Source organism: Microtus oregoni, unplaced genomic scaffold (assembly GCF_018167655.1).
Source record: "Microtus oregoni isolate MIOR12 unplaced genomic scaffold, Mior012 000013F_ref0000133, whole genome shotgun sequence".
NCBI lineage: Eukaryota > Metazoa > Chordata > Mammalia > Rodentia > Cricetidae > Microtus > Microtus oregoni.
Window position 1 is genome coordinate 39,253,992 of NW_024543072.1, and position 25,319 is coordinate 39,279,310.

General features: G+C 45.0%; 1 protein-coding gene and 1 long non-coding RNA gene across 3 annotated transcripts in view; one reads left to right on the forward strand and one right to left on the reverse strand.

Annotated features, from left to right (window-relative positions):
• The window catches only part of Tnr (tenascin R), a 402,065-nt gene extending 384,461 nt beyond the window's left edge, over window positions 1-17,604 (reverse strand). For both annotated transcript variants that reach the window (XM_041662346.1, XM_041662345.1), the window contains exon 1: window positions 17,166-17,604. The gene's annotated coding sequence lies outside the window, so the exon portion shown is untranslated. The remainder of the gene's footprint in view (window positions 1-17,165) is intronic.
• Window positions 17,605-20,087: 2,483 nt separating this feature from the next.
• On the forward strand, window positions 20,088-24,121 carry LOC121454941. Its single transcript, XR_005975387.1, has 3 exons — window positions 20,088-20,240; window positions 21,736-21,875; window positions 22,369-24,121. It is a non-coding gene; the product is annotated as an uncharacterized LOC121454941 (long non-coding RNA).
• Window positions 24,122-25,319: the final 1,198 nt, after the last annotated feature.

Genomic DNA, 25,319 nt, shown 5'->3' on the forward strand with positions numbered 1-25,319 from the left:
AGTCAGTGCATATTGTTGAGAGCAAGAGGTACCTGTGCAAACACCATGACTGACATCTCTACTAAGGTAAAGGGCTCTGTCACTCATAACTAATGAACTATGCAAAAGGCAGAGATCACCCAGAAAGCTAGAATAGAATGAGTACCAAATCAATGACACCTTTAAAAATCTTTTCTTCTGTCCTTTGTATCTGAAAGAAATGTATATATATATATATATATGCATTTGTTTATATGTAAAAACACATAAATATACATATATAATTAAAGAAAGCATTCCACTTAACATTTGATAATTAAAAATTGATTTGAATCATTCCCTGAAAACAACAGGGCCTATAAAAAGCTACTGGACATTTTCCTCTGGCCATATCAGAGGCGGAATTAGACTATCATAAATTTCACATCTTTTCTACTTGCAGAGAAGGAGAAAATGAATTAAAAGATGGCAGAAGCCACTTAAGTACAGTCAAGCCCTGTTCAGGTTCAGAAAAAAAAAAAATCACATCTATGTGATTGACATGAGAAGCTTCTCCAGGTAAAATTTTAGGTAGCAATAAGTCTCGCTTCTTGGGAGACCTGTTAAGGCTCAAAAGTCTCTCCCTGCAGCCTCAAAGCCTGTGTCCTGGCACTCTGTGATCTGTCCCAGTGTGGGTCTGTCAGTCCAAGACCAGCACCCAGCTAATAAACAAGGAAGAAAATCCAGATTCTTGATTTACTGTGAAATAACTCTTCCCCTGGCTTTGATCTCTTTGTCTACAAAAGGAAGGAATTGAATGGGCTATTTCTAATATTTCTGCTTATTCTAGAATCTTCATCAACAACTTGATTGTATTTGGAATCACCTAGGAGACCTCGCTGTGGGTGTACCTCTGAGAGATTCCTGGAGAGACTTAACTAAGGAAGGAAAGCTCACCTTAAATGTGGGCAGCACCAACCCATGGGTTGGAATCCTAGAATAAATAGGAGGAAGTGAGTAGAGAAATCATCTTACAAAGGAATTGATGGAGGAATCATGGCAGCAAGAGCTGGAGACAGCTCGTCTTCATACAGTTAGGAAGCACAGAGACATGAATACGGATGTTTACCTTACTTCCTCTTTTATCCTGTGCAGGGCCCCAAACCAAGGATTGAAGCCGCCCAAAAGCAAGTGAGTCTTTCTACCTAAAGAGACCTAATCTAGATAATTTCTCAGAGGCATGCCCAGGGAATGAAGCTGACAGTCAATATTAACCAACACATTGAGATTCAACTTTTCAGAGGCTGAAGACAGATGAGAACCTAGCAAGTCAGTTGGCATTCATGACAGAAGGAAACCTAAGAAGTTCATGACATAAAGTCAATAGGTTTGAAGATAGTAATAATTGCCCTATGATGCAAAGGGTTGGTCTCTCTCTCTCTCTCTCTCTCTCTCTCTCTCTCTCTCACACACACACACACACACACACACACACACACACACCACACCACACAGGTGGGGGGATCATAAGAACTGGGAGCATGAAGGTTCTAGAAACTCTGATGATGTGTGGAGTGTCTTTGGAAGGGTAGCTATAGACAACTCATGAAGTAAAAAGAGCGTGGAGTAGAATTAGGACCAGCCACATTTTCAGTGAGTTCTGCTGTGAATGTGGAATTGAGACAGTGGAGACAAGAAGTGGAATCAAGGAAAACCTCACTTTTCCAGAGGAGATTATCACAGTGCGTTCATCTCCTTCCTTGGAATATGAAAAAGTGAAGGAGGGGAAAGGTGATGACTACAGAAGTCAATGCTTTGGGGATCATGGAAAATCAGGGTGATGGCACTCATGAATGAAGAGGGTGGACCAAGAGGCTGGACCCAAAGAAGAGTCTGAAAGGAAGGGAAGACATGGGAAGGCCTACCAGAAAAGTGCAAGGTAGAGGAGATTTAACAGAATGGGCAGGCTGTCCTCGCAAAAAAGATATCAATTGTGAGACTGGAGTTAACTCACTAGAACAGCGCGGAGAGATTGCCATGGAGTTTCTAGTGCTCTTTTGGGAGCTGTGGTCTTCACTGTGATAACAGGGATCAGGACACTCCTTTTTCCTCATGGTATGTGTAGTTGTTTGGATATAAGCATGAGAGTGGATGGCGAGGTAGTGGCTGGATTTAACCAGGCAGGAATTTTGCAAGGTGAGTATAGGAAAAAAGGTCCAGAAAGGTTTTGCAAGGGACTGATCAATGATCTTCATCATTAGTAGCATCTAAACCTGGTAAAGAGAGCTATTGGAGAGCAATGGATGCTGAGAGGCAAAGTCAGGGGCTGGAGGACTAAAGTCAGAAGGAAAAAAAAGTATGTAGCCATCATAGGAGGCTAGACTCCTCACTGCACAGAAGGGCAGTAAGTGTCATAATCAGGGTTAAGGATAAGGCCATGGGGCCATGACACGTAGTCCTATGCTGACCCCACTTTCTGCTTTCCTGACCTTGTGTATCATCTGTCCTTTTGGAGACCCAAGAGCTGGCTTTCTAATGGGCATGATTTAAGGGAGTCTGCAGCAGACCTGTCACTGAAAATGTTCCCTCTGAGGCCTATATCTGGTTTTTGACATTTGCTATTAAAGCTTCTTTCTTCTCTTGCCTGCTGCTTTCCATAAGTGCTACCACCTAACCTATTAATTCCTTATCAATCATTTATGCATAGGTGTGATTTAGTGCTCAGAGCCTTTCAAGTAAGACAGCGGCTGGCAGCAATCAGCATTTAATAGGCAACAGGGCAGGACTTGAGAGGAACGACCAGCACGTGGGATCCTATGAAGCAGGTTACAGGATAAGAAAGGCTATTTTCTGAGCACCTACTATGTGTCCACGAGCTTGGATGGGTGGTTCATTAGCAATGCCATTTTCCCCTCCTGTTTATAATAGGCAGGTTTGGAAAGAAATACTTGTTATTGGCCCAAGTTTGGTACTTATTAGAGGGGAAGCCAGGGTCTAGAACAGAGCTATGGAACCTGGAAGAGTTCACATTGAAGGGGAAGCATGCAAACACTGAGGCCATCTTGATGGCAGTCACAATCCTAAGCCTCCAGCTCCCTACCTGCTGCTCGTGTGTTAAAGGAATGCCTGACTGCATTCTGCTTAGGAGTGTCCTCCTCGATGGTGTTTTTGTCTTCCTTTTTCCTTTTTTAAATAATAATTTAAATTTTTATTAGGTGTTCAATCACAGGGTAAACACCATGATTTGAGTTACTGTCACTCAGATCAATAGGAAAACATTTTCCTAGAGTGGGGCCCCTGGCAGGGGAGCCTCCAGCCTTCTCATCTTTCCAGAAGAGAAGGGGTTGGGTAAACAAAATGGACAAATTTCTTCAAAAACCCACAGTTAAAGGAGACAGAATGGGTATCCAAGGACTCTGGTGTGAGCCACACACACACACACACTCCCGCTTTTTGCTCACCGAGCAGTCTTGCCTTTGACCTGTGTGCTGCCATTTCTGAGGGCACTAGAGGAATCAGCACCGATGGCTGAAAACTGGCCTCCTGTTGGTAGAGTAGGAAGAGACTTCCAGCAAATGTAGGGGCCTGGGGGCTCTGCAGGGTCCTCCTACCCACCCCAAGTCCCTCATCCCTGGATTAGAGACAATGCAGAAAAAATGTGGCTAATATATGGGAATACGTCATGGTTGAGAGACTGGGTAAGCCACGCCTCTTGCTCTCTGATGAAAGAAGGGACAGGCTTTCATGGACAACATAGCTTCAGATTTCTCAGCTAAAGCTCTCCAAGCTGTTGTAATTTCCCTCCATTCATATCCTGAGGGTAAAGTTAAATTCTAGTCTTTTTCATCAGACTAACCTCTTATCATCCTCACTAGCACCCTGACCATGACCCAGTACTGCTCCTCGAGCTACACCACCTTGGTAGTTACCCCCAAAATGCTGCAGACCGTTAACATGAATAGTCCACTGTCACCCTTGGTAAAAGCTTAAGGGAATACTCTAAGGAAAGTTGAGTCTTTCTCCCTCCTACCCACCCTAAATCTCCCTCCTGCAATACATACAGTTGTTTCCTAGACACCAGCCCTTCATGCAGTGAGGATGCTGCAAATACAAATACATATATAATGTATTTGTAATGTAAATGGCTAATACATATAATATATATGTACATATATATATATATATATATATATATATATATACACACATACATTTCTCTCTACTTTATCCAAACAAAATGTTCTTCAAAGACAAAGCGCCAGCTCAAAATCCAGCCATTGACAGAAGGACTGACTCAGAGCCAGGCTTTAGCAACCACTTTCTGGAACAGAGGCTCCTAGATGAAGATTCAGTCTTCTATTTCTCATGGACAGTTGAGGGCAGGAAATGTAAGACAGATAAAGTCCAAGTCTTAAAGTATGAGGTCTTACAGACCTTACAGAGGAACCAGACAATAAGAAAGAAGTTACAAAAGGATGTGCTGTGCTGCCTGGTGCTAAATGCGCTAAAGAAAAATAAAATAAAAGAGCACAGGGAGAGCCGTCATGGGACCAGGCTTCTCTGGGGGTGACACCTGCGGCTGCTGGCCTGCTGGCCCTAGATCTGGTGCTGGAGTGAGGGACACTTGGTTCTTGTGGTGGTGCTGCAGTAGCTGGGGGATCAAGACAGTCTATCCTATTCAGCCACAGGAGACGATCTCATTGTAGAAATTCAGCACTAATCTGTCAAGGAGCTCCCTTGGAAAATACTGGGAATAAAAGAATGGGTGCCAAAGCCTCCAGTGACACCCCAGTCCTCTCTGTGATGCACAGGGCTGCTGCAGTGCCTAAAGGAGTCAGTTCCGTCCAGACAGACAGTGGGTCTTTTGACCATTGCAATTTTGCTGGCCAACTCAATCCCAGCACGAGAAAGGAATTTATACATAATTAAAAGGAAAGGTACAAGGTCAGGCGGCTGATCTCAGTTCTATAACATATTGCCTGTACTACCTTAGATAGTTCACTGAAACTTCACAGAAATAGAAGTAATTAAGTGGTCACATTGTTGAACTTAGCAAAGGCACACACACACACATATATATGTCTATGTGTCTGTATGGTGTGTGACCACATGTATGCACAAGTGTACCTGTGCACTCGCTCAGAATCCAGAAGACTATCTTGATTTATCACTGTCCACCTCGTTCCCTTGAGACAATGCCGCTCCCTGAGCCTGATTGCCATCTAACTGGTTGCCATTCAGCCCTGACAATCCTCCTGTCTCTGCAGCCCCCATGGTCCCGGGGTGACCGATGAGTGGAGTCATGACTTGTTTTCTGTGCATGTGCTGGGGATAGGAACTCACGTCCCCACACCTCTACAGCGAGTGTTCTTACGCACTGAGCCATCTGCTGAGGCCCTCAGATGTGAAATTTTAATAGAACTAAAGGAAGAACTGAAGGGAAGTAACCCTGGGAGATAATATATGTTTCCTTCTTCAACTGCTGCAAAATCTTCCCCATTACATCATTTATCCCATGCTTGAAACCAGGAACTGGAGGCCCAGAGAGGTTAAGTGGCCCCACTAAAGGGGCACAGCTAGGCAGAGGCAAGAACTATGTTCAAATTCGTAGTCTCTCCCCGAGTCTTCATCCTCCTGCATACAGGTAGTTATTCCAACCCTGGATTCCGTTCACTAGTCTTCTCACCTTAACTTGTGATAAGTCCCTCCCCAAAAGTTCCCACTCAGCACCTGATATAAAAACTAAACACTAGCCTCAGGTCAGTCCTGCTCTCCAACATGTCTACTCTGGGATGAATCTGCCTGTTGGCTCCATCTCCACTATGTCTGACACATGGTCGGTGCCTGGGAAGCATGGTACAATCTGCCTCCCTCTTTTCCTACTCCCAGCTGTTGTCTCTCTTCTAGCTGTGGGGTAGGGACACAGCTGAGCTGCCATTAAGCAGCACTCTGCACCCCCAGACAGTACTACCTGTCTCCCCCTTAACCTTCTGGGGGCCCTGGATGTCCCTGGTGCTTAGTTAATAACCTCAAAAGGAGCAGATTGAACAAAGTGACATCTGCCATCCTCCTCCTCCTGCCCTGACACACAAGTGGACCAATCATTTGGGAACACACTGGGAGAATCTCATCTTGCACGATATCAGTTCAGAGTCAAAAGAAAGCATCCTACACATAAAGTACTAGTTATAACAGAGGCCAGATGATCTCCTGGGTAGCTAAGCCACATGGCGAGTGAAGCTGCTTTTCACTGGGTAAGAACTGCATGAAGGAAAGAAAAGGTGTTTAAGAAAACTTTCCTGCCTTAGACCTGGATTCTTTCCTCATCTCGAAGGAGCTACGAGGTGCTTTGTTAAAAAAATACAACAAAATGAATGACTCTCCAAAGGGCAGGGAGTAGAAACAACTGCCCAGAGCCCCAGAGAGAAAGCACAGCTTCTGTGATCTTCCTTTCAACTAACCTTTTGCAAGGGCCGATTCTCCAGCTTCCTGTGTCACTCAAGAACAAGGAAGCTATAACATTTCTGAGTGAAGCTGAGAGAGTATGGTCAATAAAACCAACTGGCCTGGGTTCAAATACAGGTTCTTCTTTCTGTGTGATCTTTAGGAAAATCAGAAACAGTGCCTTAGTATTTCTTCCTATAAAACAGGAAGAACAATAGCACTACGCTCAAAGGCAATTGTGCAGACCTGTCAGTATTCATACAAGAAGTATTGGAGCCATTGCCTGGTGGGAATTCATGCTAGCAACAACTGTGCTCCTGAAGAGTAAGCAAAGGAGCACCTGGGGATTCAGCTGGTGATTTAGGAACCCAGGACACCCTAAACAACTCCCGCAAACATAGTTGCCATTCCCTAGGCATCCTACCTTGTCACTGGCAGGGCCTTCATAGGCTGGCAGCCTGACCTGACTCCAGAGGGAGATGTCAAACTTCAAAGATGAGAAAGCTCCTTCACTGATGGGGAATCCCTTTAGCACTTTCTGACCTTAAGAACTCAGAAGAGGGCAGCGCAGTTCAAGACACATGAGCCAAGTGTCATCTCTTCCCAATAATCACATAGCCCTCAGATATCAATGACCTTCCAGGACACCCGCATTACAGAGTTTGAAGATGTCAAGTGGGCTTCTATGGTCTCTCTGTCTAATGCGGTGCCCAGAGGCCCACAGGACCCTCCTGGGAAATCAAAGAAGCACTGTGAAAGTGAACATGCAGACAGAGGTCACCTGCCCAATGTCTCCCGGGCCTCTGGCCACAGAGAAGGCTGATGCTGGGGATTCCAACAAGGCCTGGCAACTCTGTCCAGGGTATGTGTTCCTTCCCTCTGGGTTCCTAAGGAGAGCAGCTGCCTTCCATTCTCACTACATTAAGCTGATAAAATACGAATTAAAAAGGGAATGACAAGGATGGGGAGAAGGGGACAGCACGGTCTTACTTTGCATGTTAATCATTCAGGCACTGTGCCTGAGACCATTTTTAATAAGTGATGGATTGATAGTGTTTTCTGCCTCAGCCCCTACACAGTTTCTAGCAGGCTCTATCAACAACACCTGGTCCTTCTTCCAGGAGGCTCCACTCTGCCCCTCCCTCAGATAGAGGGTGACCCAGGAAGAAATCCATGTCCTGGCTGTACTTTCCTAACTTCTTATAAGTTGAATTCAGAAGAACATCCCCAACTACACCAAGACACACCCTCTCAGGGATATGGTGTTCCTGGGAGCTATGTATCTTACCTCTATCTTTCCAATGAGTCATTTAGAAGGACACCAACAGGTTCTCAAGATGAGGGTGACCCCTATTCACACCCTGGCCTAATGAAGATAGACACTTTTGGGGAGGTCGGGGAACTCCCCTTGAAGCTTCTGCCTCAGCTGTCAGCCCAGACTCCTTTGAAGCACCCTGAGAACAAGCTCAGTGAGAAGGTGGGCGGTTGGGACTGGAGAAGACAGCTTAATGTCCTTGTAGAGGACCTGAGTTCTGTTCTTAGCACCCATCGGGTGGCTATAACTCCAGACCCAGGGATCTGACACCCTCCTCTGGCCACCACGAGCATCTGCTGTTTTAAGTCTCCATGCAGAAACTAGCATCTTCTTGAACATAGTCAACAGTTCAGAGAGGCAGCAACTCTCTGCCACATGCCACATGAGAGGAAACAGAAGCTCAGAAAGATGAAGTGATTTTCCCCAGGCTACTTCATGACTAGGTGGCAGAGCTGGGAGGCTACTTCTGCTGAGCAGGGCTTCAGAGAGTTGCCATGTGCTCAACACACATGGCAGAAGATGCAGAGCCAGAGGAGAAACTCAGAACACAGGGACTGGTCAGCCAGGCTTCGCAGTTGTACCTCATCTGGAGCTTGCAAGGAACAGAAACTGGCAGCATTCAAAGCAGATGAAAAGCAAACCTTCCTCAAATTGTTTTATTGAAAGCCAGACTCCTGACTGTTTGAAGCTGCTTGATTTTTGGCAATGCCTTTTCATGTTCGCCATTGCTGTTTATAAACAACCCTGTCTGATAAGGGAAGCATGTCTTTGTTTGGGTGCCCATCTGAAGACGCTCAAGGGACCTTCATCTCCTCTGCCCTGCTGGTGACTCCAGAGCTTTAAAGGCTGAATCTTGAAAGAGTGAAGGGTGTGCACCCTCAGCTGGAAGCAGGCAAAGGGTTCTGTGCTGATCTGCACCTAAAGTAGATACAGATGAAGTCTTTTGCTTTTATAGTGAGTTTCACCAGCATTAAACTTCATTTATATCTCTATAAATATATATGGCTTTGAACGGGAGGTTTGATGGCTGACTTTATAAGTTCCATCTCTCTGTGGTGCAACCTGGGTTACTGTGAGGATAAATCCCCTTGGTCCATGGCACCGGCCTCTACCCTTTTCAACACACAGTCATTTGCAAGGCCCGCATCTGCTATTCAGGACCCTATCCCTCTGCCCAGCTGGACACCCACACCTTCCAACACAGGACAAACACTAACTCTTTGGCCTTGGGGCTGCCAGCTTCTCAGCCTGTCTGCACTTTCACCCCTGTTCACAGCTGGCCAGCTGTCAGAGGAGGTAGAGAGGGGATGGTGCTGTCAGCTGACTCCCCCCCGCCCCGCCCCTTGGCCAATCACCACTGCTGACCTTGGCACTGACAAATCCACAGGGGACTAGGGAGACACTTGCACAGGACAGTCAGGCAAACCCTGGCTTATTAAAGTGTATGTTCTACAGAAATCTGTTTAGATAAATAGTCCATCCACACCATCGCCAGTGCTCAGCAGCTACGTGGTTCACATTCCTCCATCAGACAGGCGGCGGCTTCTCTCCCGATGCACTTGAGGAGATAAATTCAAGGTAATCTATATAAACCCAAGGCTTTGAAATTGCACACCGTCAAAAAAATTCAAACAATTACTTGAGCCCAGCCAGGAGATGGCCGCTAGATGTTCTTCTTATGGAAAACATAATTATAAAGGAAGGGAAATGTTACATAAATAAAACTCAGAATGGTAGATGAACCTGGAGAGAGGGGTAAAGGAAGAAGAAAGTAAGCCAAACGTTTGGAGACTTCAGCGGAATGGGGCGCAATCCCCAAGTGTCTCCTTAAGGTTCGCATCAATTTCACTCTGGTACAATTTCTACATAATTAATTGTCAAAAGGCATCTCTCAGATATTTTTAAAATAATCAACCTATCAGGTTTCTTTGATGCTAAAGGGTAGGGGGAAAAAAGAGTCCAACGCATACTCCTAAAATTAAGGTAATATAAACCAAGGGCGGCCCAACCCATTAGCACTTGAGGATATAAAATCCAGGTCAGCCAAGATAATTGTTCGCTTGTTAAGATGCCAAGTACCCAGGACCTGCACCCAGTCTGTGGGCTACGTTAAATCCCAAGTGACACCATGGTTCTTAAGGGACATGTTCCATATCAGCACTGTCCTAGGCACTGGGACTTGTTCCTTAATTCACATGAAAACTCCTTATAGATAACATGATGGTGTCTGTAGTTTTGGGAGGCTGAAGGAGATGAGGATCTTGGTAAAGAATGTCAGACTATAATAGATTCAGTAATTACCCAAGGTCAGTATATAATAGAGCAGTAACTTAGTTAACTTTCCAGATCTTGGGTTTCTTGTTGCTTTATGTGCATGTGCGTTTACACATGTATACAGCTGTTCACATCTGCATGTATGTGCATGTGTGTGTGAAATCCAGAGGTTGACAAGGAATGTTTTTCTCAATTTCTCTCCACGTTTTTTTGGAGACTTATTTGGGTGGAATGACTGTTGTGAGCCCCAGAGATCCTCCTGCTTTACTCCCCGGGGTTGGAATTGAACATGCCATGGGGTGAATATGTCACTGTGCCCTATTTTTTACATGGATGCTTTGGAATTAATTCAGGTTCTTATTTTTACACAGAGTGACCCCTCTCTCCAGCTCCTGAAAGGTATAGCCCAGGCTGGACTCCAACTTATGATCCCCCTGCCTCTACCTCACCAGCATTTACCTTTTAGTGTATGTCCCCATAGGCTTTGTTCTGTTGGTTCGGCATATGTGTAACCCATGGTGAAATAAAGTAGAGGTAAGACAAGCTAGAGAAGAATATGAGCTTCATGGTTCGAACCAGCCCTGTGCCCACTATCCATGTGGCCTCGGGCAAGGCTAACCTCTTTGACCCTCTCAGCTCTGTGCATTTCATCCATGCATTCTCTTTCATGATCACCATAAGGATTTGTTTGGGGTCCCCCCCCCCACCTTTTCACTTGGCTGGTAAAGGTTTTCCCTCCTGCTCTGACTCCAGGGTTGCAAGGATTTAAATGAGAGAATTATCATGCAACATTATCACAGTGAGCCTCCCAGAGCAACTTCAACCTGAGAGTGGATGAACTTAAAACTGTGAGAACCAAGAGAGATAGCACACTGCAGGGCCTGGGCCAGAGCCAAGCGAACCATGACTGCTCCATAAATAATGGCTGTTATTTCTAAAAAGGGGAACACACATGGAAGCTCTTGTGCTTAAGCTGAACAAGTCATCTGGGGCCACAATGCCTCAACTTCCCCACCTGCAAAGTGGGAATAAAAATATCTATCATCATGTTTAGCGAATAAATAATACGAAGTATTAAAGGTATTTACTAATGGTAATAATACAAACATCTATTACGGGCATTCTCTGTGCCAAGTACTTGGCTAATATTCGTAGTTGATACTCAATGACTGTTGGGCTAGCATTATAATTAGCCAATAGAAAGATCCAAGCAGCTAGGGCCTAGACATGAAAACTTGTTAGTTAAGTTTGAATCACAGGCCAAATTCCAGCTCAGAGGTTTTGCTAAGATGCCATCAGACCCCAGACATCCTGGTTGCTACTGTCCTGGAATCAATGTTCCAGGGGTCTTCTGTCTCTTTTGCACCATATAGCATGATGGAGCACATCAACATTAAGAGCTCCATGCCCACCTCCTGGGTCTGGATAATGGTCTTTTACTGAATCATCTATAGTCAATCCATGAACTGCTAATAAGCCAAATAAGCTTGGAGGTGTCCTTCCCAAAAGAAAGAGGCCTTGAATGATCAGGGTAGAGCCCTTCAGAACACTGCAGTGAGTCTGTGGACTCATCAGTGTCAGACCTCAGAAACCCTTCTGTCATTAGGACCTTTGTCTTAAACATCACAGCCCAAAGACAGCCTCACTGAGGCTGGGGATTACACCTCTTCCTGCCTCTTAGAACCTTCCTGTGATATAGTTGGGGCACTTCATGGGGAATAGAGATTTAGGATTTCAGTTCACTTAAGACTGTCTTTGTTGTATATATCAACAATGAATGAAAGTTTAAGCACGGGCAAGACCTGGCTCATTCATATGCCCTGACTTTATGTAGTCTTTTCAATTTGCTTCAAGGGAAGCACCTGTTTAGACTTATGAGGAAGAACGATTTTAACTCGTATCCACATTCTGACCAGGAAGTTGCCCTACTCATTATCTGGAAGATTAAGACAGAGGCAGCTGGCAAAAACAACCTTAGTGTTCATACGCAGATAAATGGTGGTTTGTGTACGGAGCTGAATATTTCTCAGTTGTAAAATGAAGGAAAGTCTGATGCCTGCTGTAAAATGGATGGATTTTGAATGCATCATGCATGAAGGCCAGAAAGATGGCTCAGTGGGTAAAAGTACTCAGCCTACTGACCTGAGTTCCTAGGAACTCATATTGAAAAACTGGATGGGGTGATATGTATCTGCAATCACAAAATTCCTATGACGAGATGGGAGGTAGAGATAAGAGAGCCACTCAGAAGCCTGAGGCCAGCTAGTTATCCCAGAGTATGCAATATGACAGAAACAAAGAGACCCTGACTCAAAAACAAGGTGGGAGAAGAGAACTTAATCATAATATTTGTCCTCTGGCCTCCATATGTGCACTATAAAATGTGTGTTCAAGCATGTGTACACATGCATACACACATACACATATACCATATACACGTGATAATTTATAAGAGTGGGATACAAAAGGATAAAACTGGATGATTCTGTCTGTATGTGTGCTAGATCAGACTTACAGAGACAGAAAGCAGAGTGATGGTTGGCGGAGGCTGGGAAAGGAGGAGATGGAAGTTATTATTGGAGTTCCAGTTTGGGGTAATGAAATGGTGTGAATATGGAAGGTGGTTACACGCTGTGTGAAACCTCTTTATCCCACTAAATTGGAGACACCAAAAAGACAAAAAAAAAAAATACCAAATTGGGGGAAATAAAAAGAAAGAAAAAGAACATGGCTATTGAAGTCTGCTTGCCAACTGACGTACTCGTTATTCCCTTTGGTCAAGATGTATCAACACAGTTCTTCTAGCCAAAAATAGCATTCAAGACAAAGCTTTAATGAGTCTCGCATGTGGTTGGAAATAGATTAGAAACAACTATATCACAATCGCTCTTACCATGCTCTTAGGGAAGCAATACTACTACTTCATCTTTATCAGTGAAAATCAAGACTAAGATGAAGCAATGAAGATTTCTGCCAAGTCATCCACTCCAATTGGCTTTTGAAATTGTCTCTCTAGATGTTAGGAAGTCTGCCCTTTGTCCATCTTTTAGTTTGCCATGACTGTGTAGCTTAGCAACTTATACTTCCCATTGTATAGCTTATACTCCCTCATCTAGGAGAGATGATCTCGGTCCCTTCCTGTAGAAGATCTGGCTTGACCCATCTTCTGAGGAAGAAGAATACAGAGGACAATATCCTGAAAGAGGGCACTGTAGGAAAATCTCCAAATAGAGGGAAGCAGAGGACATACCTATCCACTGGCCATGGAAATGGATTTGTGATCCACACAGACAAATTTTGAGGACTTTTGTTTGTTGTTTTATCGGGCAGATAATTCTGTTTTAGTTGAAGACCGCAGGCTCAATTGGATACAATACCTCAATCTAGGGGTCGTCAGAGTAGAGATAGGGTAAAAGAGAATTGGCAAGATGTCTTGATACCACACATAAAAACACACAAAAATGCTAGGTGGTGATAGCACATGCCTTTAACCCCAGCACTAAGGGAGGCAGAGGCAGGTTGATCTCTGTGAGTTCAAGGCCAGCCTCGTCTACAGAGTGAGTTTCAGGACAGTCAGAGATACACAGAGAAATCCTGTCTCAGAAAAAAAGAAAAAAAAAACCCACAAGCACACAAATGTATTCAACAAAGCCACCAAAACCTTCTGATTACTCCACTACTTCTTAATGATAAATAGGAAACTATACATATTACTGGAACACGAAGCTTAGACATGGAAGCAAATTGAATGGAGGGTCCTTGGGTAGTGCTATGGTGATACACGAAGTCACCATACAGTTCCTGGTTTTAAAGTTACTCATAAATAAAGAGGCTAAGCATATACCTCCGCGACCCCAGGCCTTTGTGGATGGAACAGGATTTTAGGGTGTAAAGACTGTCACTGTGAACTAGCTCTCTTTTTTCTTTCTCTGCTATGGTCATGTGGGCTAGTCTTTCCTCAGAGTACTCTTTAGACCAGATGGAGTAACTCATGGCCAGGCACCTGAAACTTAATTCCATATTTCTAATAACTATTTCAGCATCATATTCATGAGTTGAATCATCAAATTAACTCAGATCAGCTCAAAGGCAGGAACCTGCAAGGTCTTCTGAGGAGACTTAATTGTTGCCTTCCACACACACAATTGGAATGACCATTTTCTAACATTATTACAAAAAGGGACTATACCCCAGGCATCCCTCACCTTTTCTGCCATTCATCTAGAATCAGTCGCCTCAGAACCTGAGATGTCCGCATAACACATCCAGCAGGGAATGCAATCATTATATTTCTACTGCATGGTACAGAAGTTTCAGCTATGATGTTAGTAGTCAACAGGCAAAGGGGCTATGGAAAAGAAGGTTGGAAAAGAAGGTTGAATATATTTTGTCTGGGGTAGAGATCAAGTGTTCATTTTGACACAGCTGTCAAAACTTACCTTGTTTTGACAAAAATCCAAACAGTTACCTTCTGTCCATTTCATTATGTGCAAATTATATTTCAATTTTTAAAAGTTATGGTTACCTATTTGGAGTAAAGATGGTCACTTACAGTGATGGAGAAGAAAGCAGGATGCTTACTTTATCCTTCCTCCCATCTTTTCCTGGCATGTTTTATCTTTTATCTCTCTAGATCTTAGAGGCAGCCTAGCAGAATTTCTTCTGTTCAGTGAGGGAGAGACAGATGTGAGAATACAGTAGCTTTCTCTCCAGAATCCTAGCAGGGATGAGAGTAGGGGCATCTAGAGAGGTAGAGCCTTGGTACATGCAATGAGTCTGTGCCATTCCCTACTCCTTTAGGTGCTAGAAGCTCTACCATTTCCTGGTTGTTGGTCATCTCCCTTATATCCCAAACCACAAAGGACTCTATGAAGATGGCCTTGTGAAAATTCACATTACAGAGAAAGTGAACATCCAAAGCCCAGACATCTATGACAATGAGCTCTAGGAAAAGCCTGGGATTCTGGGGTAAGGGGAATGTGGCCATCAGGCATATGACTTCAGTTCAGCCTGGAGGCCATCAGCCCAGGGGACTCTTCACTATCAGCACAGAGTACTCTTCACCTGGCTTATGGGCAACAGCAACACCTTGAAGCTGTTTGGTTGATTCTCACCACTTCCCAGGAAGAGCCCACTGCTTCTCAATGAATCTACTAACAAGCTTTGCTTGCACAGTGTCTGCAGGGTGGCAATCCCCTCTCACTCTCTCATACACGAGCACTTCGGCACCTACAGGTGATGAGAGCAGAAGCTCTGTTTCTGCTTTTGCCACTCTCCGGCCCAATGCTTTAAAAACAACGGACCAATAATATCACTGAAGACTTTTTCCAGAGAGAATTTAAGGGCATTAATCAGATAATGGTGACATCAGTAACAAACACAGCTTTAAGATAGGGTCCACTGCAAGGGCATGATTTTTTGTTTTGTTTTGTTTTTCCTTTAAGCATCCAGGGATGTGTCGTGCAGAAATCCATCCACTTACTGATCCAAACTAGGGGACTGTGAAGGCAAGGGTGGAGTACAAATGAGTCAGTGCTGGTTTCTGATTCTCTCAGCTTGTCTGTTTCAATCCTTTTTCTACCGTTACAACCTCTGCCATCACTGCCCCCCCCCCCGCCCCCCACAATCTGCTCGCTGTCGTTCATTCTAAAGACACGCTGAAGTTTCTAGATCTGATGCTAATAAGGATGAGGGGGGTACCATTTCTCTCAGAACTCTCTCTCACCTAGAAGGTTCCCACAATCCAAAACAGAGTGCATTTTCCTCATCTTGGAGGGAAGCCCGGGATTTGGATTAAAAGCTAACAGAAGGCATCACAAGAAGGTCCATGTGCAACTCCACCTGCCCACCCCTCCCCCACCTCAGCATGAATAAAGGTGACCAGAACCTCTAAGAGTTACAGGCCAACCAAGTAGAGACTTTATCTTACAAGAAGCTGCCCATCCCTTGTGGGATACTGACTCCTTGGGAACTTTGGTGACTAAAGCAAACCTCCAGTGACACTTGTTGTTTCTTGCAGTAGGTTTGGGTAGAACTGGAGGACATGGGGGCAGGCAGGTAGTACCTCCAACAAAAAGGCAAGACGAGTAGAAGAGAGAAAGAGAGGCAGTGGGGAGAATGGGAGGAAGAAGGAGAGACAGGCAAAGAAGCAGAGAAAGGGGAAGACATGGGGGCGGGGAAGAGAATGAAAGGCAATAGAACATAGTAATGGCAAGTTCCCAGCTGCGGAGGCCCTGAGTGGGAGCTGGAGGAGAGACTCCCACTTTGGGGTCAGTCAATGTTTGCTCCTGACTCTCTAGATGAGTGGAGATAGAGCCTTTCCCCTGTGTTGTGTTTCATTGACAAATCCCTCAGAAAATAGAGGAGAGCAGACTTTTTCCCTCTTTCCAACCAAGGACGACAGAGAAGTGGATGGTACCTCCTGCCTGCTTGCAAAAATAGTATAATCCACACCAGCCAGCCCCTGCCGGGCTGAACATTTTCCTAAAAGCATGAAATTGGAGACCTCAGCCCCAAATTACCCCCAAGCTGGGGCTAACCTGTTGCACCTGCCCACCCATGAATCCACACCGGGAAAGAAAGCAAAGGTCAGGTTAGACTCTCACCACAGCAAGGACCCAGGTAATCCTGGGGAAAACAACATTTTAAAATATCACCTTGTCTCCAAGCTCCCTCCCAGGAGCACAACTTTTAACTCTGCCTCCGCTCCGACTCTCCCCCCACCCCCAGGCTAGCTCTGTAACACTTTCCCACTACCTGCCACTGGTTAGGAAAGAGTTAATTAAGGAAGATCCACGATTCATTTCCCCAAACCCTCCCTCTCGTCTACATATAAAAAGGACAGGCTCACACGGAGACTAACACAATTACAAGCTTGCTAGCTCAGACCTCACCTGTCTTATGCAACAGTGCACACACGTACATTTGCTCAGGCTCACTCCCAAGGCCAAGGTCCACATCCCCCCTCTAATTCGGCAGACACAGTTTTGCGCCTTTCTCCTTTCTTTTTTTTTCCCCCCTATGCAGAACCCAGCTTTACAGACAGCCGAAAGAGATGTAACCTTACTGCCAACCGCCTTGCAAGAACAGAACAAAAATGCAGCTAGTCGCTCTCCGTGGTGCTGAAATCTCGCTAGCCAGGAACCCGAGAAGGAGCGCAGTGCTCTGGACTTACCCAGGTTGGGGGGGTGGGGGCTGGGTAGCCGGAGAGCGAAAGGAGCTTCCTGGGCTGAGAGAATTCTTGTCTGTTCGGGCTGGAGCCAGCTGATGCGCTCACTTAGAGCGCCCACCTCTCTCCCTCTCTTTCCTTCCTCTTTTTTTGAGAGGGAGAGAGAAGGCTTCACGAAAGAAATACAATCCAACTGCTGGTAGGTCTACCGGTGGAAGGAGAGAAGAGGCAACCAAATAAGATCAAAAAGTCTGATGGCTTTACTCCACTAGTGGTAATTCCTTGGGTCAGGGAGGACCCCGTCTTCTTTCCCAGTCTGAGGCTGCTCCAGCTCTGTCTCTGCGTGTTGAGCCCACAGCCTTAGCACAGTCGGTCGGTTCCTGCCTCTGACGTGAACGAGATGAGGAAGCCTGGGACCGTTCTGCTGTCTTTCGCAAGCTCTCTCTTTTCCCCTCTTACTGAAATTTCAGCAGCATATTTTTAAGCTGCTTTTTCCAGCCTTCTCCAAGTAGCCCCCTAGTGGACAGAACAGCAATGTGTCTTTGGTCCTCTTGAGCAATCTGGCACCCACAAACAAACTCTCTTAGAGGCTTTTCTACACAGTCAAACAGCCAGGGTCCTGATGAAGGCAGAGACTTTCCTCTGATGACAGTCAGGAAGACAGAGGGAGAATGACGACCTTTTGTGGATCCTTTGCCTGTGGCTGCAGAGCCAGCTCATCTCACTTTTAACTGCTCAGTCACCCAGCCACCTGGAAAGTGCTTTGGTGTTTACGCCTGCAAAGTCAGTCTTAGTTTTTGGCCACCACTGGAGCATTGTATATTTTGCTTCTCTGTGGCTCAATTCCACTGTTTTTAAGATGTGGATAATGCTGCCCCCTCCCTACTGAATGGGAATGCTGAAGGATCAGAGTAATATTGAAACATGGGACCTCTCAGCCGGCAGGAAATTTAAATTCAATCTTATCCAAACACTCTTCTTATATTTGATTTACCTTCAACAAATAATAATAGCTAACATTTATAGAGCTTTTCTACTAGGTGCTAAGCATTGCTATTAATCCTTACAGGTATTATCTCATTTAACTCATACATTAATCCTATAATGCAAATGCTCTGGCTGCATCTTTTAAACTGAGAACCGGGGCACAAAGGAATGAAATTACTTGCCCAAGATAACAAAGTTAGTACAAGTCAGGAGGTTGGACCATTGGCCATCAACCCTGGAGCTTCCTCTACTAACTCTTATGTCACTTTAGAGTGACAATGTTCAAAGTAAATATAATACCTACAAGGGATCATTGTTGTTATTCTGAATAGCATGCCTAGGTTGTCACTGTAATAATGAATTTGCATGTGGCTGAGCTTTTAAAATAAAATATTTACAGTTGTATGTGTCAAACAAACCAGGAATTGCTATTGCTTTTGGAAATCCTCTAAGAAAATACATTCTCTTAATTCAGTTAGTATCACAGACACAAAGCCAGTTGTGAATCTCATGAAATTGAAAAGCACTGGGTATTAGTGACAATTGAGAGGGCACATTACTTCATTTCTACACCCAAAGCAGATCACTTCCCAGAGCCCAACACAGTACTAGGATGGAGCCAGCAATTCAGTAGGCTGAATTCCTGCAATGCCAGATAATAGGTACTGAGTAAGATTTGCCCATTTTATTTAGAATTTCAGTTACGAATTCCTTACTTAACATGGCTTGCTTTAAAAATGCTAGGATTAAAAGGAATGAGGAAGGGCAAAAATAGGTTTTGATGTTTTGCAAATCATAGTCCCCATTTTTTTATGGAGTTTGCAGTTTCTCAAAGTGGGGAGAAAGGGCACAGACCAGACAGTTCAGAGGCTGATGCAGACATGGGCAGAGGCAGTGTAATAAATGAGAACTTAGAAAACTAACTTGACCAGAGGGCCACAGGCTAGCCAAGGAGCACATCATCTAAGCTGAGGCTGGAAGCATGAGAGGTTATCTCAGGAAGGGCAGGTAAGAAACTGAAGCAGACGGCATGGTAAACTCAAGAAAGTGAAGAGAGTACTGTGGGCCTTCTAAGGTAAGCATTACCCTACCATCTACAAACAAGAAGGCTGGAGCTCACACAAGCTAAATGATTTGCAGGTCACCAGCATTCTCGCTGCCAAGCCCTCCTTTGTGTTGTTAGTCTCCACCCATGCATATAGATCAAATCATACTTAGCTACCTCAGGAGATTCTGGAGCCATAAGATAGTTTGTCATCATGGTTTACCTTTCTAAGAAAAAGCTATACCATAGTCAACATTCCAGAAGGCTTAGAATCTACCGTTTTGGAACTTAAGGGTAGACACAAGGATGTAAATGATACAGATATGATGTTTTGGTAGGAATAGGGAAAACTAAAATGGGGTTCTACTTTGGAGCATGATGAATCCAGAGTAGGTAAGGGAAACTCTTAGTTCCAAGGTTAATTAAGACCACCATCATACCACTGTCCCAATAAGCTAGAAGAAAGCAACGTGTAATAAATGAGACAAGGGGACAAGAAAGCTTGGCTTTGCAAAAGAAAAAGAGATGGGAAAGAAGAGATGAACAGTATATGTGATCACCACCCAAGACTATCTTGTTATGGGAGGACTCTTTGAGAACAAGCTTCCTCTTTCCTAATTCTGTGTCTTTTCCTGATTCTTATGTTTACATGGCCAAGTAATAAAGGATTATAAATAATTGCCCTTTTCTCCTATGAGGACATAAAGTTCTTGGGGACCAGAACTATGTTGGACTTCAAGGTGTATTTGAAGTACTGTGGGGTTCTATGGGCCCAGCATACAGAGAATGTCAGGAAAGAGGGAAAGAGAAAATGAGGAGGGAAATAAAGGTAGGATAGGGTGGTAATTCTTTCTTTTGTCTTTGTGGCTCCACAACCTTTTCCCACAGCTATGGTCAGGATCCTGCATCCCTCATGCAGTCTTAGAGTGGTTCTCTCCATCACTCGGAAGAAGAGCCCTGTTACATCTGCATCTTCCAACCTGATTACAGCAAACCGGTCACCCATTCCCACATTCTACAGGTAGAAGGCCCAGGGTGACATTATATAGGTAAGGGGCTCAATGTTCGGGAAATAGGCACTTCCTCTAAGGCGATGAAGCAGCCTGTTTTGGATCAGGAGAGACAAGAATGTGCAAGGCTATAATCTCTGATATCTTATGCATAGTCCCAGGCCATAGTCCCTGACCGTGACCACACATGGATAAGTGGTTCATCTGCAATGACTGGGAGCTCATGGCTTCTCAGTATCAACTTTACAGATAATCAGAAGTCACACATTCCGATCATGCTGTAGAAGCTGCAGAACTGCAACATAGAGAACATTCATTTTGTTCTTGTGGCCTCTGACTAAAGAGAAGAATTGAAAGGAAAGCTGCCAACATGAAGAGTCATCCAATAGCGAAGACTTAAGCATAGCCAAACTCAAGACGCCACTTGTAGGACACTAGAGATGTTCAAACATTAGAGTCAAGGGTTCACTCATTCCCTTTCAACTCAGATGACATGAATTGTATTGGCCTAATGACTCTAAGTTGTATTTAGAATAAACCATTTCAGGATATAGGAGATAGAAAGAGGAATTCTTTTTGTTTGTTTGGTCTTTTTTGAGACAGGGTTTCTCTGTGTAACAGCCTTGGCTATCCTGGAATGAGTTCTTGTAGACCAGGCTGGACTCAAACTCACAAAAATCCCTCCAATTCTAGCACTTGGGAGGCAGAAACAGAGATGAGCACCACCACCACCTGGCCTAAGGAAGAAATTCTTGAAGCCTGCCATAAGAACAGTGAGGCTCAAATGCTCATCCCCACAAGGAGGCACAGAGGCCCTGCCTGCATCCTAAGACTATACTTGGGTTCTGGCCCAGCCTGACTCAGCAGGACTTGGTGACCTCATTGTATGATGAGGATAATATCTGAAGAACTCTAAAGGAACAGCTGCTGGCCATGGCGACAGGAAGGCTGGAGCTACCAGCAGACATTGGCTAGGAGAGGAAGTATAGAAAATAAATGCCTTGAGTGTTTTAAAACACCCAATTGAAAGAACCTAGGAGAGTGAGTGCGTGGGTGGAGGCTTGACAGAGCAAGGCTGTTGGACAGCTCCAAACTCTGCCAACCTGCTGAAAAAGCAGGCTATGCCTCGGTGTTGAGGCAGTAGATGAAAAAAAGATCCCTTGCCCCAAATTTTTCACTTAATTAGATGCTACAAGAAGGCAAAGCCCATTGCAATAGAGATTGTGGGCCTATTACTTTGCCTGTGAAGTGCATCTTCCCAAGCTGATTCTTTTCCTAGAATCAGAACCTGGCTATTCATAATCTCAAGTATTCTCCTGGCCACATGACCTAGACTTGATCACAGATGTCTGCCTTTCCTCCCAACGCACTGAAAGGGTTCAAGACCAAGCACAACCAGCCAGAATCTTAAAAGTTGAATAAGTTGTTCTCTAAGAGCTTACCAAACAAGAACCTTGTGAGCCTAGAGTTGACCATAGTCATCTTCCTGATTTTATGAAATGATCCCATCGATAATTACAAATAATGATGTCAGTTCTCAGCAGATTGTAGAGCCAAGGATGGGAAGAAAGTGCTGGACAATGGTGTCTGAGATGCTAACTCCAGGGGCGGGAAGAAAGTGCTGGACAATGCTATCTGAGATGCCAGCTCCAGTGCGCTCTGAATCCCAGGAAGGTAAGTGATGTACGCTCTTTTGCTTAAACTAATTTGTAGTGGTCTTTGTTTCTTTAACTACTTTATCCCCTTTTCTTTCAGCACAGTATCCCTCTTTGTAGCTCAGACGGTTCACCCAACCATGACCCTCTTCCTTCAGCTTCCCAAGCGTTGGGATTATATATATACCACCACACCCAGCTATGACTTTTAAATCCTGCAAGGTTCCTGGAGGAATTGAGGAATGCTTAGACAGAGACCTCAGAACTGTCATTTAAAACATGAGTTCAGAGCAGCAGTGGGGAATGAGTTAAGTGTTCAAAGCAGAAAGCTAAACATTTTCTTTCTTATTCTGCTGGGCACAAGTTCTGAGACTCAAAACTTTCATTGGGAAGTATAGAAAACAGTCCAGCAGGAAGATAGGCAGCCACTGCTGTGTCCGTGGGAGAAGTTTGGAGGGGACTGCCTCAGAGTGCATATTAGTTATGGAATTTGTTTGCCCTTTGGTTTTCAGATGAAAGGACACTGCTCAGGACCTGGCAACATAGGGGCCTCCAAGCCCCTTTGTGGAGTGCTCACCTACAAGAGGACAGCAATTCCACAGTCCCTATTCATGTGTGACAAACCTTTCCATTCAGGCTTCTAGCTTGCCCAGACTGGAACAACACCTCCTCCCTCTCAGCTCATCTGGTTCCTCTGAGGGCAGAGCTGGCTCAGACGGTTCTGAGAAGAGTCTGTTCTGGGAACTGCAGCCCTGTGTTTGTGCAAGCAAGTATGCACTATCTCCCTGAATCAGGAACCCTGCCCTTCCCCCCTGGCACCTCAGGCTTCTGTGCATAGGGCCTGGCCAGCTGCAGTCTGCTGGGGAGTGGGGGGGAGGACTGCTGGGTGATGGAATGCTAGCCAAGGAGGGATGCAGCTGAGCTCCTGGCTCCCTGGCCTGCCTGCCTGCCAGCTAGGAATTGTTATCTATACCCGAGAGCAAGCCAGGCTTCCTACACTAAATTAGCCAGAGCAAAGCAGATGTCTGCCTTCAATGCAGCAGAGGATTAGATCAGCCGGTCTCCTCCTGCTGCCGACAAGGGCAATGGTGGGAACCCAGAATAGGTGGCATTCCTGCGGCAGGACTGCCCCAGAGCTAGGCAGCCTGTCAGCACATCTATACCCACCCCTCACTGTCCACTCCAGGCAGGGTTTCCTCCCCCCACCACCATGCAAGCTTCTTATGCACATTGTGTTTTTAGAGTTTTAGCTTTCATTTGCTGTGGCCCCTGAATAAGAAATAGAAGCCCAATTTTAGGTGCTGCCTCCTGCATTAACCACTTTAGAGACTTTAAGTCCCCACTCCACTTTACTCTCAGACAGTCTCCCAGGGGATACCCCAGACCCTCTCCCTTCTTGACTGTTCTTTGTTTTATAGGCATAGCTGCTGGAGCACAAAGATTTGGTGTGGTTTAAAGTTCCAGGTCCCTTTTAGCACTGAAATAGACACTTAGTTCCTGTTCCCCACACAAAATGAAAAGGTGAACCCTTTGGTTACAAATTATCACCCCCAAACAAGGCAGAAATATGACTTGGTACCTAAGAAAAGGATTTCAAGGAAGTAGCTAAGCCCCTTTGGAGATTCCATCTCTTCTGCCCCAGGGACAACCATGTGCCATCCAAGAGAGACCAATATCTTCATCAGACACTGGACCCGTGGCAGCGTGCCCTTGAACGTGCCTCCAGAACAGAGAGAAACACGCTTCTATCACAAGTGCGCATCATTCGGTGGCAGGGCTACGTTCTGAGAAATGCATAACTGGGCAGTTTCATGACTGTGTGAAGCCTGGAGTGTACTTATGAAAGCTAAGACAGCAGCAGCGTCACTGGGCAACATCAGCTGAGAGAATCGTTGGCCTCTATTGATCCATCATTGACATCTTGCAGCCCATGCCTATATTTATAAATTATATCCAGTCTGTGGGAGTTTGAGTGGGAAAATGCTGTCCCTTCCACATAGGATCATTTATTTAAATACTAAATCCCCAGTGGAATGACTGTGTGGGGAGGTCGCTGGACTTTTAAAATGTGGAGCCTTTGTGGAAAAAAGCACTTCTAGGAGTTTCTAGCTTTGTCTAATTATCTAATTTTCCTTGTTTCCTTTGTGTTGATAAAAGATGGGGTCAGTCTGCTTCCTGCTCTGACCACCCACTGCCATGCCGTTACGGATTCTCCCTCTAAAACCACAAGCCAAATAAACTCTTCCATCTATAGGTTGCTTTGGTCATGGTATTTTATCACAGCAACCAAAAAGCTACTCAAACAGTCTCGCGTACTTTTTGTTACATCAGTACGAGGTAAGGGCTCGTTGTGGATGTTATAATTGTTCCATGACTCCCCTGGTTCCCAGGCTTTCCTGCTTCTCAGCCTGAGTGAGTTCTGGCATCTGAATCCTTCCCTGGTGATGGCCAGGTTCACAATTCCTTCAGCTTTCACTACATGTGAGCAGAAATACTGGGAAAAGCATGGCTTCCTACACGGGGATAATAGGGCGCAGATCCTGGGCCTTTGTGGGTCCTGGGTCTTGTAGATGTTAGGCAAGTGTTCTACCAAGTAACTACATCCCCAGATGGATATTTACTCCAGAAATTCTGTTCTATAAGTCTGGAAAAGGTTGTTTTCAGTTCCCTCATGTGTCCAATAGCAACCCCGACGGTCCCATCCTCATCGCAGGACATCTGTGCAGATTCATTCTCAGAGAGAGCATTAGATGGCGGTTGCCCTGGTTCTTATCTAGGTGGGTCTTGACTTTTTAAGTAAACATCCTTTGCAGATTTAGCTGCTTTTCTCTTGCCTAGTTATGACTTTAGCTTTAGGGAATTTTGACAGATTCTGCCCAAGGCAGTTCTGTAAGGGGCAAAAGAGGAGCCTAGGTCTGGGTGAGTGGCCCTGGGTTTAAGCTGCTATGAAGTCACTGATGAGCTATGCAGTTCTGCCCACTCACACCTCTCTCCACATACAATCCTTCATCAAAAAAAAAAATCATTCTGATGCCATCTGCCCCTCATGGTGTGCACTGATCAGCTGAGGTTCTGGATGAGAGCTGGAGAGAACATCAAAGACACAGGGGAAACTCGACAGTTGTGTAAACAGTATAAACATCTGCCTACATAAGCCTGATCTTGATCTTGCTCCCTCAGTGCCAGGACGCCATTCCTCAGCCAGGTTTTCATAATGGTCAGCAATGCCACTAATGTCCCAGGATCTCCTCCAAGCCATATTTCCTTCATAGCCCTTGGCACCAGCTAGCATTTTATATACCATCTTTCGGTTTATTCATTGTCCAATCTTTCACCACATTTCCTCTCCCAAAGGGCAGGGCCTTGGCCTGAGTCGGATCCCCCAAGCCTAGAACAGGACCTGCTTCCCACAAACATGCTTCATAAATATTGCCACCTGAGAGCATATTTTATATCCTGGTCA